This window comes from Theobroma umbraticum, unplaced genomic scaffold (genome assembly GCF_002168275.2).
Source record: "Theobroma umbraticum cultivar Fairchild unplaced genomic scaffold, ASM216827v3 scaffold_146.0, whole genome shotgun sequence".
Lineage (NCBI taxonomy): Eukaryota > Viridiplantae > Streptophyta > Magnoliopsida > Malvales > Malvaceae > Theobroma > Theobroma umbraticum.
Window position 1 is genome coordinate 2989327 of NW_018397265.1, and position 12566 is coordinate 3001892.

At 33.1% G+C, this 12566-nt stretch overlaps 1 non-coding gene across 1 annotated transcript; it reads left to right on the plus strand.

Moving 5' to 3' along the window:
- The first annotated feature begins 3148 nt into the window (after positions 1 to 3148).
- LOC149526791 (small nucleolar RNA R71) lies at positions 3149 to 3255 on the plus strand. Its single transcript, XR_016351658.1, has one exon. It is a non-coding gene; the product is annotated as a small nucleolar RNA R71 (small nucleolar RNA).
- Positions 3256 to 12566: the final 9311 nt, after the last annotated feature.

The following is a 12566-nucleotide window of genomic DNA, read 5'->3' on the forward strand; positions in this document are numbered from 1 at the left end:
ATCACAAAAGTCTTAAGTATATTTTTGAGCATAGAGATCTCAATCTGAGGGAACGTCGATGGTTAGAGTTGCTTAAAGATTATAACTGTATGATACTATACCATCTTGGCAAAGCCAATGTGGTAACTGATGCTTTAAGTTGGAAGTCCATGGGAAGTTTAGCCCACATTTCAGTTGAGAGGAGTTCATTGATACAGTGTATGCATGAGTTGAGTGATATGGGCATTCGATTTGAGGTTGATGATTCCGGAGATCAATATCTTTTTTGAACTCTAAAAATGCAACATGACATGCAACATCAAACTTAAAGGGAACATCTTTTTCCAACAAGTTTTTTGAATTTTCTTTTTCCCACAAGGTACACAAAGGTTTAGATATCTTGGAAAAATCTTTAATGAAATGCCTATAAAATCTAGAGTGTCCAGGGAAACTTCTGATACCTTTTATGGAATTTAGTGGTGGTAGCTTCTCAATTGTCTTTATTTTAGCTTTATCCACCTCCAATCCTTTGGTTGAAACTTACTGGTCAAGAACTGTTCCTACTTGTACCATGAAATGACCATTTTCCCATTTCAATACCAAGTTTGTCTCTTCCTATCCTCTCAAAACTATGTCAAGATTTTATAACAGTCATTAAAATTATTAACAAAAATAAAGAAGTCATCCATAAATACCTCAAATGATTACTCCACCCTGTTGGAACATATAGCCATCATGCATCATTAGAAGGTGGCCAGAGCATTATAGAGTCTAAATGGCATTCTCCTAAAACCAAAGGTGCCATAAGGACAGGTTAATGCGATCTTCTTTCAATCCCCCAAAGCTATCATTATCAGGTTGTTTCCTAAATACCCATATGGGACATAATAAAATTCCTTCCATGCTAGCCTAATCAACATTGGATCAAGAAAAGGTAATGGAAAGCGATCTTTCCTTGTGGCTTTGTTGAGCTTTCGATAATCCATGCATACCTTCCATCTAATTATGATTCTCATGGTGATGAGCTTATTATTGTCATTAGCTACTATTGTCATTCCTCATTTCTTGAGTACACATTGCACCGGACATACCTATGCACTATTCGATATGAGATAGATAATACTAGTGTCTAACCATTTGATTATCTCCTTTTTCACCACCTCTTTCATGGTCAGGTTGAGTCCTCGTTGATGTTCTATGGTGGCTTTATGGTCTTCTTCCAATAGGATCATATGCATACATATTGAAGGACTAATTCCATTTATGTCTACAATTATCCATCCTAATGCCTTTTTGTGTTCTTGCAAAATTCTCAATAGCTTATTTTCCTACACATTAGTAAGATCAAATGAAATAATAATAGGAAGTGTAGATGAGATTTTGAGATATGCATGCCTCAAGTGATTGGGTAGAGGTTTAAGTTCCATATTTGAAGGCTTTTTTATGGATGGTTTTGTTGGTGCAGATGAAGACGAAGCATCCAACAACTCATACGATGTCTTCATGACACGGGAAGAAGCATGCAACAAGTTTACACATTCAACAAAATCTTTGTCATCTATCTTTAAATCAGCTACTAAGGAAGCTTCAAGTGGGTTAATAGGGTGATTCTCCTTAAATATTTCTCTCGTGACTCTATCAATTATATTCACTTCATAGCATTTCTCATGATCATTAGCAAATTTTAAAGCTTTAAAGATATTGAAAGTTACCTCTTGTTCCTGGACTCTCAAGGTAAGCCTTTACATTTATGAGTGCTGTGGTAGTACGAAGGAAAAGATTCCCCAAGATGATTGAAACCTTTCTATCTTCCTCTATATTGAGTATAATGAAATCTACTGGAAAGATAAACTTGTTGACTTTCACTAGCATATCTTCGATAATGGCTCTTGGATATGTGATGGTAAGGTTTGCCAGTTGTAAAGTCATTGTGGTGAACTTAATCTCCCCAAAACCCAATTTCTCATAAATAGACAATGACATCAGGTTGATATTAGCTCCCAAATCACTCAAAGCATTGGCAAAATAAAATGCACCAATAGTACATGAAATTGTAAAGCTGGCAAGATCCTTGAGCTTAATGGAAGCTTGTTCCATATAATTGCACTACAGTCCTTAATGACTACCACTGTCTCGAACTCACCCAATTGTCTTTTTTCTGATAACATGTCTTTCAAAAACTTGACATTTGAAGGCATTTGCTTTAAAGCTTTTATGAACGGGATGTTGAAATGAAGCTTCTTAAACACCTCCATAAACTTTTGAAATTGATTTTCTTGCTATTGCTTTTTGAATCATTGAGGAAAGGATGGTGGTGATGTCACTTTAGTTTCCTTCTCCTCTTTCTTATTTTTAAGACTGATTATTGTGTTTCACTCTTAGCTCTTTTGTTAACTTGTTCAGCTTGTCAAGTATCACTTTCAATCTTTTTACCACTTCTTAATGTAATGGCCAACATGCCCTTTGCCTTCCCTTATAGGATTTGTCTCTGTGTCGTTAGGCAAAGTCCCTTAAGCTCTATTGTTGATTGAACTAGCCAATTGTCTGACTTTTGTCTCAAGGTTTCTCAATGAGGCTCTTTGACTGTGAATGAGGGAGTTTGCCTCAGCCATATATTGCATCAGTAACTCCTCCATTGATGGTTTTTTATTCGGGATAGGGGCTCTTGATTACTGTTGAAAATTAAGAAGAATATTTAGCCTTTAAGCTAATGTTCCTTGATTGTTTCCCCATGAGAAGTTTGGATGGTTTCTCCATCCAAGATTATAGGTGCTGGATAAAGGGTTATTGCTAGATATTACCCATAAATTGAACCATTTTCGTGTTGTTACCTAGACACTAATTATTGGCATGTCCACCTCCACAATATTCACGCACTACAAAAGAACTTTGAATAGGATTAGTGTTAAAAGAATTGAATTTTTTAGTTAGAGTAGCTACTTGTGTAGTTAATGCTGTGATGGCATCCATTTTGAGAACTCCAGCTATTTTCCTATGTGCAATTCGCTCTAATGGCCATTGGTAGTTGTTTGACGCCATCACTTCCAATAGGTCGAATGCATCATCAATGAACTTCACCATGAGAGCTTTTTCAGTAGCAGCATCAATGGTAGTTTTTACTTGACCACTCAAACCATTGTAAAATGTTTGGACTTGGAGCTATTTTTAAAGACCATGATGAGGACATTGCTTAAATAGGTCTTTGTATCTCTCTTAAGCTTCGTACAATGACTCACCATCAATCTATGTAAATGAAGTAATATCGTTCCTTATCTTCACTGTTTTTACCAGAGGAAAAACTTGGCAAGGGATTTTTGGGCCAGGTCATCCTAGGTTGTAATTGAGCTAGTAAGTAACTAGCTTAACTGCACCTTTGCCTTATCTCGCAACAAGAATGGAAATAGCCTCAAGCAGATTGCATCATCTATGACCCCATTGTGCTTAAATATATCACATATTTCAAGGTAGTTTGAAATATGTGCACTCGGATCATCATTTGGAAGACCTCCAAATTGAACTGATGTCTAGATTACAGCGATGATGGTGGGCTTGATCTCGAAATTATTTTCTTGAATGGTTGGCCTTCTGATGCTTGATGGAATCTGATGCTTGATGGAATACATTATACTAACGGAATAGCATACTTAACGAATGATTTTCGCCCACTACTCTTTTAGACTTGCTGCTTTTCCTGTTGTTTAACCATTGTACTTGTACTAGAAGTAGTAGAATCTTGTAAATTTTTGTTCTAAGTCTTTGAAATGTCCTTCCTATTTTTGATGCACAAGAGATAAATTCCAAGTTTCTTGTTCTTCTCATACAATGCCCAAAATGTACTTGAAAAATATAAAAGAAAAACTTGAACTATGAACATTTTGTTTAATTTAATATCAACAAAATAATTAGGAAATACAAATCATTGGCGGCGGTGCCAAAAACTTCTTGTTGATTTTGTACATGCAAGTATACATATTGCTCAAGTAATATATAAGTAAGTCGAGTATCATTTCTCACAGAGATTTGCTCATAAACTTGTATTAAGTATTAAATCTGTAACAAACTTTTCTTATCCAAGCACTCGATTTTTAAAGTAAATTAATATAAAATTTTTCACTTAAACTAAACTAAAGATATGAATGCAAATTTTTTTACTAAAAAACTATTATTGTAAAAACCTATGTTCATGGTGTCTTTCAATATTTCATTTGAATAGAATCTTTTTCCTTTAAACTTAGATTAATGGGGTATATGGGTAACCTAGAAACTGATTTTACAAACAAGTCTCTGTCGAGATTCTTGTACATATACTTTTCAAAATTAATTCCATATGTGTATGCAAATTAGTTAAGACAAGCTCATTAAGTTTATATTCTAATTTGGCTACCTAAGTTATTTTGGTATATGTCTATCCTAAATATGAATCTATCACATAACCTCTAAGTGAATTGAACATAGGTTATTCAGATCAATGGTTTATTCTAAACTCTTTTTGTCGAGTTGCATTTAGAGACCTTAGTCATTTCAATGGGTGATCAAACAGAGAAAAGCATTAATCATGATTTGAATAAACCATACAATACCTATTAATATTAAGCAAAGAAAAATCATATATTCAAACTACATATTGAAATAAACCATAATCCTATAAAAAAAAGATTAGTTCATCATCATTTCTTTAGCAAACATCATAGTTTCAAAAAAATAAATCATTTCTACAGTAGAAGACTGAGAAAAAAAATGAAAAAATAAAATGAAGAAGAAGGCTATAGTTGACTCTTGATTTTCAATCCTCTTCCCTTTTTTCTTGATTCCTCTCTTTGAAGAATCTTTTTCTTTTCTCTCTAATTGCCTTTTCTTCCCTCTCTTAGACTTTCCTCTTCAGCTGTTGAAAATCACATAATTATAGCCACCAAATAACCTAAGAAATGAAGTCTCGAACACTTGAGTTCTAGTAAAACACATTAAAGCGTCATGGCCTTACTCTATGGGCATTGTGGTGTTGAGTTCTCAAGATTTTATATGGGAGTAGTGATGCTCCCTTGGGCGCTGTAGCCCAAGTTTTGCAAGGCCATGATGTTACTCTTTGTGCTTCCTTTGTGCAAACTGCTACAACATTTCATTTTACAATGCGATTTTCTCCAACTTCAAGGCTGATCCAAGTGAAATGTAAAAATGAATGTTGTAGGTCTTGCTCTCATTTTATGAAGGGTCGTAGAATCACGTTGATTTAATCTCTATAGCTCATGTTATGTCCAAATTACCACAACATGTCTAATGAAAATCTATACTTAGTCTCCATTGCATTGTTCATAACCATTTAACCTTATGCATTTGAAAACCTAAAACCACAAGGACTAAATCAATATTGGCTTAAAATAGGACTTTAAATGTGAAAATGAACTAGAATTACTTGAATTAAACTAAGTTAACATGCTTTAAACTAGTGAAATAAAAACATAAAAATTGTTTAAAAACTATTTAAAACAGAAGGACTTAACTATATTATCATCCAAAAAGGTGGCTAAATAACTCTCTATAATAGAGTTATCTACGAACTAAATTAATTTGAAAGAAGTGATGATGGGAATTAGTACCTCGACCACATAATTATCCCATTGTAGGAACTAAATGGGTGCTTAGAAATAAGATGGATGTACATGGAAATATAAGTAGAAACAAGGCTACATTGGCGGCTAAGTGATATAGTCAAGAGGAAGGTCTTGACGATGATGAAACATATGCATTTATAGCCAGGCTAGAAGCTATTAGGATGTTATTAGCATTTGCATGTTACACGAACTTCAAATTGTTTCAAATGGATGTCAAAAGTACATTCTCAAATGGAAAAATTAAGGAAGAAATGTGTGTAGAGCAACTGCTAGGATTTAAAAGTCCAACCTTTCCTAACCATGTGTTTAAACTTAGAAAGGCTTTGTATGGTCTAAAATAAGCACCTAGGGCTTGGTATAAGACACTTTCAAAATTCTTAATAGATAAAGATTTTGATAAAGGTAAGGTGGATAAGACGCTTTTCATTAAAAGAAAGGGCGTAGATATCACAGTGGTACAAGTATTATGTTGATGATATAATTTTTAGTGCAACTAATGAATCTTTTTGTCGAGAATTTACAAAAGTATGCAGGGAGAATTTGAAATGAGTATGATGGATGAGCTAAATTACATTTTTCAATTGCAAATAAAGCAACAAGAAGATCTTACATTTGTCAATCAAGCCAAGAACAACAATGGCATGCTCAAGAAATTTGAAATGGTGGGAACTATATCCTTTCCACTCTAATGGGTATTTCACTAAGATAGACATTGATGAGCAAGGTACACCCATTGACCCTAAAATCTATGGATCAATGATTGCTTCTTTGCTTTATCTTGCTGCTAGTGGACTTGATATAAGCTTTTGTGTGGACTGAAATGTTGAACCTTAATAACAATTTGGTTGAATTCTTTTTATTTTAATGCACTTTGTTTATTCAGTTCATATTCTATTTTTTGCTTAATAACTTCTACATTTTCAAAGTTTTTGTTTGAAAAGTGGGAATTTTTAGTTTATAACTAATTCACCTCCCTTCTTGGTTGTGTTACTTTAAGCTTATCTTCTTAAAAATTCGTATTAGAGTAGGTTCTCAAGTTATGCAAGTTTAACAAACTTTAAGAGATCTTGAAAAAAGCTTAAAGTAGTAACCATGGAATCCTTGAGCTTCATTAGTGAAGGATAGTGTATGGGGTGACCTTTTTTGTTTAAAGGCAAGAATTACCCATTTTGGAGAATAAGGTTTGAAAACTTTATACAATCTATTGATATGGATCTCTGGAATATTGTTGTTAATGGACCTTACATTCCTAGCAAAATTGTTGATGGTGCAAAAAGTGTTTTAAACAAAAGCCAAATGGGATGATAAAGATAAGAAGTTGATACAGAAAAATCACAAAGTTGTAATAGCCATTTTGTGTGCTCTTAGTGAGAGTGAATTTAATAGGGTAGTCATGTGATTTTCAGCAAAATAATTTTAGGACACATTAGAAATTTGTTATGAAGGCACAAGTTAAGTAAAAGGGTAAAAATGAGTATGTTGACACTTGACTATGGGCTGTTCAAAATGAGGGATAGAGAGTCTATAAAGTAGATGTATGAGAGATTAACCGAGATTATTGGAGGACTAAATGTATTAGGAAAAGAATTTCCAAATGCACAGTTGGTGAAAAAAATCCTTCACTTCTTACCAAAGTCAAAGTGACTACTAGAGATGAAGCTAAGGACTTAAATGTCCTCAAGCTTGATGAGCTCCTAAGATCCCTACTTACATATTTGATGACTCGTAAACATGAAGAAGAAAAGAATAAAGCTCTTAGAGGAGATACAAAGAGAAAAGGCATTGCTCTCAAGGCAATTAGGGAAGAAAATGAGAAGAATCTTGAATGTGATGATGAGGAAGAGGATGATGAAGAGATAACTATATTGGCTAGAAGGTTTAATAGTTTTTAAGGAACAAACAAGGGAGCAAGAGATTTTTCAAGAAAGAACCAATGAGAGATATAAGAGGAGACATGCCAAAAGTTGATTGTCAGATAGACAACATCATCTGTTGTGAATGTAAAAAATCAAGTCATATCAGTTTGAGGATAGATATATACCTAAGTAACTTAGGCAATCAAATTAGAACATGAACGTAATAAACCTTTCTAATTAGTTTGCATAGACTTATGGAATTAGTCTTAGAAAAGTATGTGTACACGATCTTGACTGAGACTTATACATAATATGGATTCTAGGTTAGCAATGTATTCCACTAATCTAAGTTAAGGGGAATGATTTTCTTCACTTGAAGTTTTGAAAAACACCATAATCTTAGGTTTTGAGTGAATATTTCTCCTAGTTATATTTTGTCCTTCGCTAATTATTTAGTTAATTAATTAGGTTTAGGTTAATTATGTTTGGATGAGACCTGCAGCCAATTAGGATTCATTGAGGCTTAATTCCAATCATACAACAATATCATTTATGTTGAATGATTAGAGGTTTTTCTTTATCAATAAGACGTTAAATATAATGGTTTATGTCTAATTGGATGAAGTTCATGAGATTACTATGCCTTGTAAGGGAATTACAAAGGATTGTAGTTATGAGATTCCAATCCATCAAAGCATGATCTCTAAATGTTTCTAGTCAACATATCATTGAAATTTAACATCAATGATACCCAGAAACTAGTACATTCTATGTTTTTTACTTAGAAAGTAAACAATTGATCTCATAAGTTGAAGTATAGAGATACTTGGAACTAGAATATAGGTGCTTGCCTAGGAGAGTAAGTTCACTAAACATGGCTGGCCACGATAAGTGCATTTGGTGTTTCACTTGTGTATGCTATACTTCTCATGTGTTTGTTTGCATAAATACTTCCTAGACTTCAGACACCAAGTTGTCTTATGTGTTGAGTGTTATGCTTTGATTTCATCCCTACAGGTGCATAACCAATGACGCCAAAATAAGATGCTTTTAGGTATAACATGAGGCATGTAAAGGCAAATGAGTGGTCAAAAAAAGAATCATCACCCCAAGTGATTTATGAGACATATCTTAATAGGTCTTGGTTGATATTAGCTTGTTAAAGTCCTTGGCCAAGGCAACTTGGAGATTATGAAAAAGTGTTGTTCAATTTTCTACCCACTAAAGTATACGTATCGCAATGTTAATATAGTGATGAGTAGAGTGTCGATCCCATTGAGAATTGATTAATTCTTACTGTTAACTACTAAAATTAATGCACCCTAATTTTACCTAAATAACTAAAATTAAAATTAAAACTAATAAACTAATAACTAAAACTAATCTAAAATATATCAGCAGAATTATTTTATTAACTTCTAGGAATTACTAAATCCAAGATTATGATATCCCTCAATATTTCATCTAAATATTGTCTCTTCTTGTAACTCAGTTCAATGGATTAAGTGGTTAATCTAGAGTCCTAAATTATTTTCAAGTCTTTGTCCAGTTTCTCATAAAAATATCTTTCCTAATTGATTTACTATATGTCTATGCAAATTATATTGAAGAAAGATTCATTAAGTTCGTGCTCTAATTTAGGCTACATCTGACTTATATGTGTGCATCAACCCTATATGCAAATCAAACAACCTAATCAACTAAGTGCATTCGAACATATGCTATTCTGTTCAAAATCTACCAAAATCTCCTTCATGCGAATCTAACCTAGGTTTCCAATTCAATCTAATTGGTGATCATGCTATTAGAAGCATTAAGAACATAATAAAATAAACAACTTAAATCCATCAAACATAAGCAAAAGAGAGATAAATAAATCAGACTACATATTGAGTTCAATCATAATCTTAGATTAATGAATTAGTTCCCCATCAAGTCACACATCATCATCAAATAAAATTTAAACATTAAAAACAAAACCAAGAGAATAAGAAAATAGAAAAAGATAAAAAAAACTAAAGAATTGTATTCTAGATATCCAAATCTCCTTGAATCCATCAAATTCTTCTTAACTTCAATGACTTTGTGGCTTGACTCTCAACTATCAACTTGGTGTTTCATTCCATCCCTAAAAGTCTTTTGAAAAGTTGTTTTTATAGGACATTGAAGTTAGGCCAAGTAAGGTGAAGAAAAAAGTCAATTCCAATTAGGATTTCCATAGTAGATTATGTGGGCCTTGGCCTACTACCTCCCAAGCTATGGCCTGGACCATTTAAATAACAAAAATCATAATTGTTCTAGGACAACTACAGCATGTCAACTTAGACAAGATTTTTTGCCACATTCTAGGCCGAACTAGGCAAGGTAGTATACATGAAATGTAGCTTTTCCTTTTGACGTTCCAATGGTCTAAGAATCACTTCATTTGAAGCTTTATACAGAGATTTATAATTGACACACTGAAACATGTGCAATGAAAGTCTGCACCTTGAAATGGCTTTGCTTCTTTCATTAAAATTCTCCTTTCATTAAACCTAAAAAGGCACAAATAAATCAATAACAACCTCTCTTAATCACATTAACACCAAGTTAAATATAAAATTAACTAAGATTAGATTGACTCACCTAAATTTACTAATTTAAAATAATTAAATAAAATCTACTAATTTTTATGCATTAGTACAAGAACTAAGCTAAATTAATATTAAAATTAAGCCCAAATAACTCTATATCATATAGTTATCATCCCCCTAAATTTAATATTTTCCTTGTCCTTGCGCAAAACATAGAAAAGAAACTAACTTATGAAAATAAAATTCAGTTAATGAAAACTAAAATAAATATAGTTAGTACTACTACTACTACTACTAGAGATAAAATGCACCAACTCAATGATTCCCTTTAATTTCCTCAAAAGTATGTCTATCAATCATTAACCTAAGGAAAAATATAAACATCATTTAAATTCATGTCTCAATTCTAATGCAAGCACAATTTCGAATGGATTTCTGTGTGTGTGAAATCTTTTACTGGGAATATCATGGTATCTGGATGAGTTTACACCAACACAAATTTCAAATTAGTACTAAATTCCATAGGTTTACTTTTCATCTTTCTCTTCACTAGTGTAGACTAATACAAAGCTAGGGATCAATAGGACTTTAATAAGCTTGTAACATATAGCTAGGGTCAAGGTAGGACACAAGATAATAATTTAGCTTAAATCACCTTAAGCACATAATTATTCTAAGACCTATATATATAGCTCTATTTTCCTTTTCCTAGTACACCATTTCTTCCACATTTGAACTTTTTTTTTTTTTTCAAACTTCACAATTTTGACATCCCCAAACTTATTTTCTTTGTATTGTAGGTAGTGGGATCATTTTTCATACTTTGAACATTTTTTTTTAAAATCAACATCACCTTTCCACCTTTTTCAACATTTAGCTCAATTTAAATTTTCTAATATAATACATATACTTAAGAGTGAGGCTTGTAAAACTAAAAAAATTAATTTTAAGGCTATGCTTAATTATTATGTAGTTAAACAAAGAAAAGAGAAATTATGCTCAACGGGGTATACTAGGGATAAAGATTTAACAAAGTAGGCTTTTTAGGCTTAAACGGTCCAACAATGGCCTAAATCATCTCCCAAACTAAGTATTGCCTAGGATTTCTCATTGAGAGAGAATCAAGCAAATTTAAAATTCATTGACATAATCTAAAATTCATATCAATATAAATCTTCTCTAGATATTCATAATAATTCAAAGTAAAAGATATAGTGCTCAAAATTGTGGAAATCACATCCTAAAAATGATACTTAACAAAAATTTTTTGTAACGATAGCTCCTCGATCACTACCAACGTTTGAGTCTCGCGGGAGATCCCGCCATGTCCCGAACAAGTCTTACTCAAAATTTTAGTTATTATCTCAAAATCATACCATCATTCTGCGAAATTATTTCGATCCGTAAATTCTATGTGATAAAAATTGAACAAAAACAATACTTGTATAAACTGAGTAAACCTTTAATTCACATAATCGTACAAATGATACATCAAGACTTAGAATCTCCAAATGTACATTTGAATTGACACTATTGTCTAATCCCATAACAAATTACTCTATGAAGACTCGACCTCTAGCAGTGAAGCAACTCAGAATAAAGTGCTATGCGATGCCTTTACCTATCCACGGTGGGCTAAAAATGTCGATGAATACACGCTAGGCTGATCACTACTTGCAAAAGGGAAATAAAAGGGATGAGTCTCACAGATTGAGTGATCATTGGCTCCGTGAGTAGGGCATAGATGGGAAACAAGCACAAGGTAGATAAGTTGAATAATAAAACTGGAATATCAACTCATAGTCTTAAAATACCAAACATAAGTAAGATATTTGTGCCTTGTAAAAATATTCCATAAAATCATAATGCAACATTTCACTTGGCAAGACAGAGCCAAAAACAAGTGTAGCACCAAAGTTCATTCATTTAAAACATCACTTACCATCAACTATAAACAACGGAATGAAAGTATGCACGCTTCCCAAATGTGTGGCATGTAAAGAAACCAAAGTATACGGCCACATAAACCATTTCATGGTAATCAAGTAATCATTAAAAGTTTTTATTCAAACAAAGGGAGTTGCAAAGAAATCTTAACTCTCCACCATGCAAAAGAGTATGCGTCAAAAACTCACAAGGCTCTTGAGTAGGTAAGTATCAAAATCATCTGTGGACCCATTTCCACATAATAACATCTGGAAGCTCTGCTTCATCGGATCCCCATAGCTATGGCAATCTCGATGATGTTGGCCGACATTAGAGAATCAAGCAGTTGCAACTTCGAATATCACTTATGGCCTAGTCACATATACAACCCGTGGCATTGCCATGTATATCACAGACTATGGCCCTAGCCATGTCTAACAGCCCATCAGTGACCCAAAGGTTCTCTAGCTAGAGCTCACTTATGCACAAGGGTCACACTTAATCGAAGTGATAGTCGGCCTACTCTCGACACTCTCGATTTGTCAAAAGCGTTTTAGAAACCAATGCAGAGGTTATCCAAGATTTTTGCTTTAAATCATTTAAAAACAAAGTTCAACAACTTT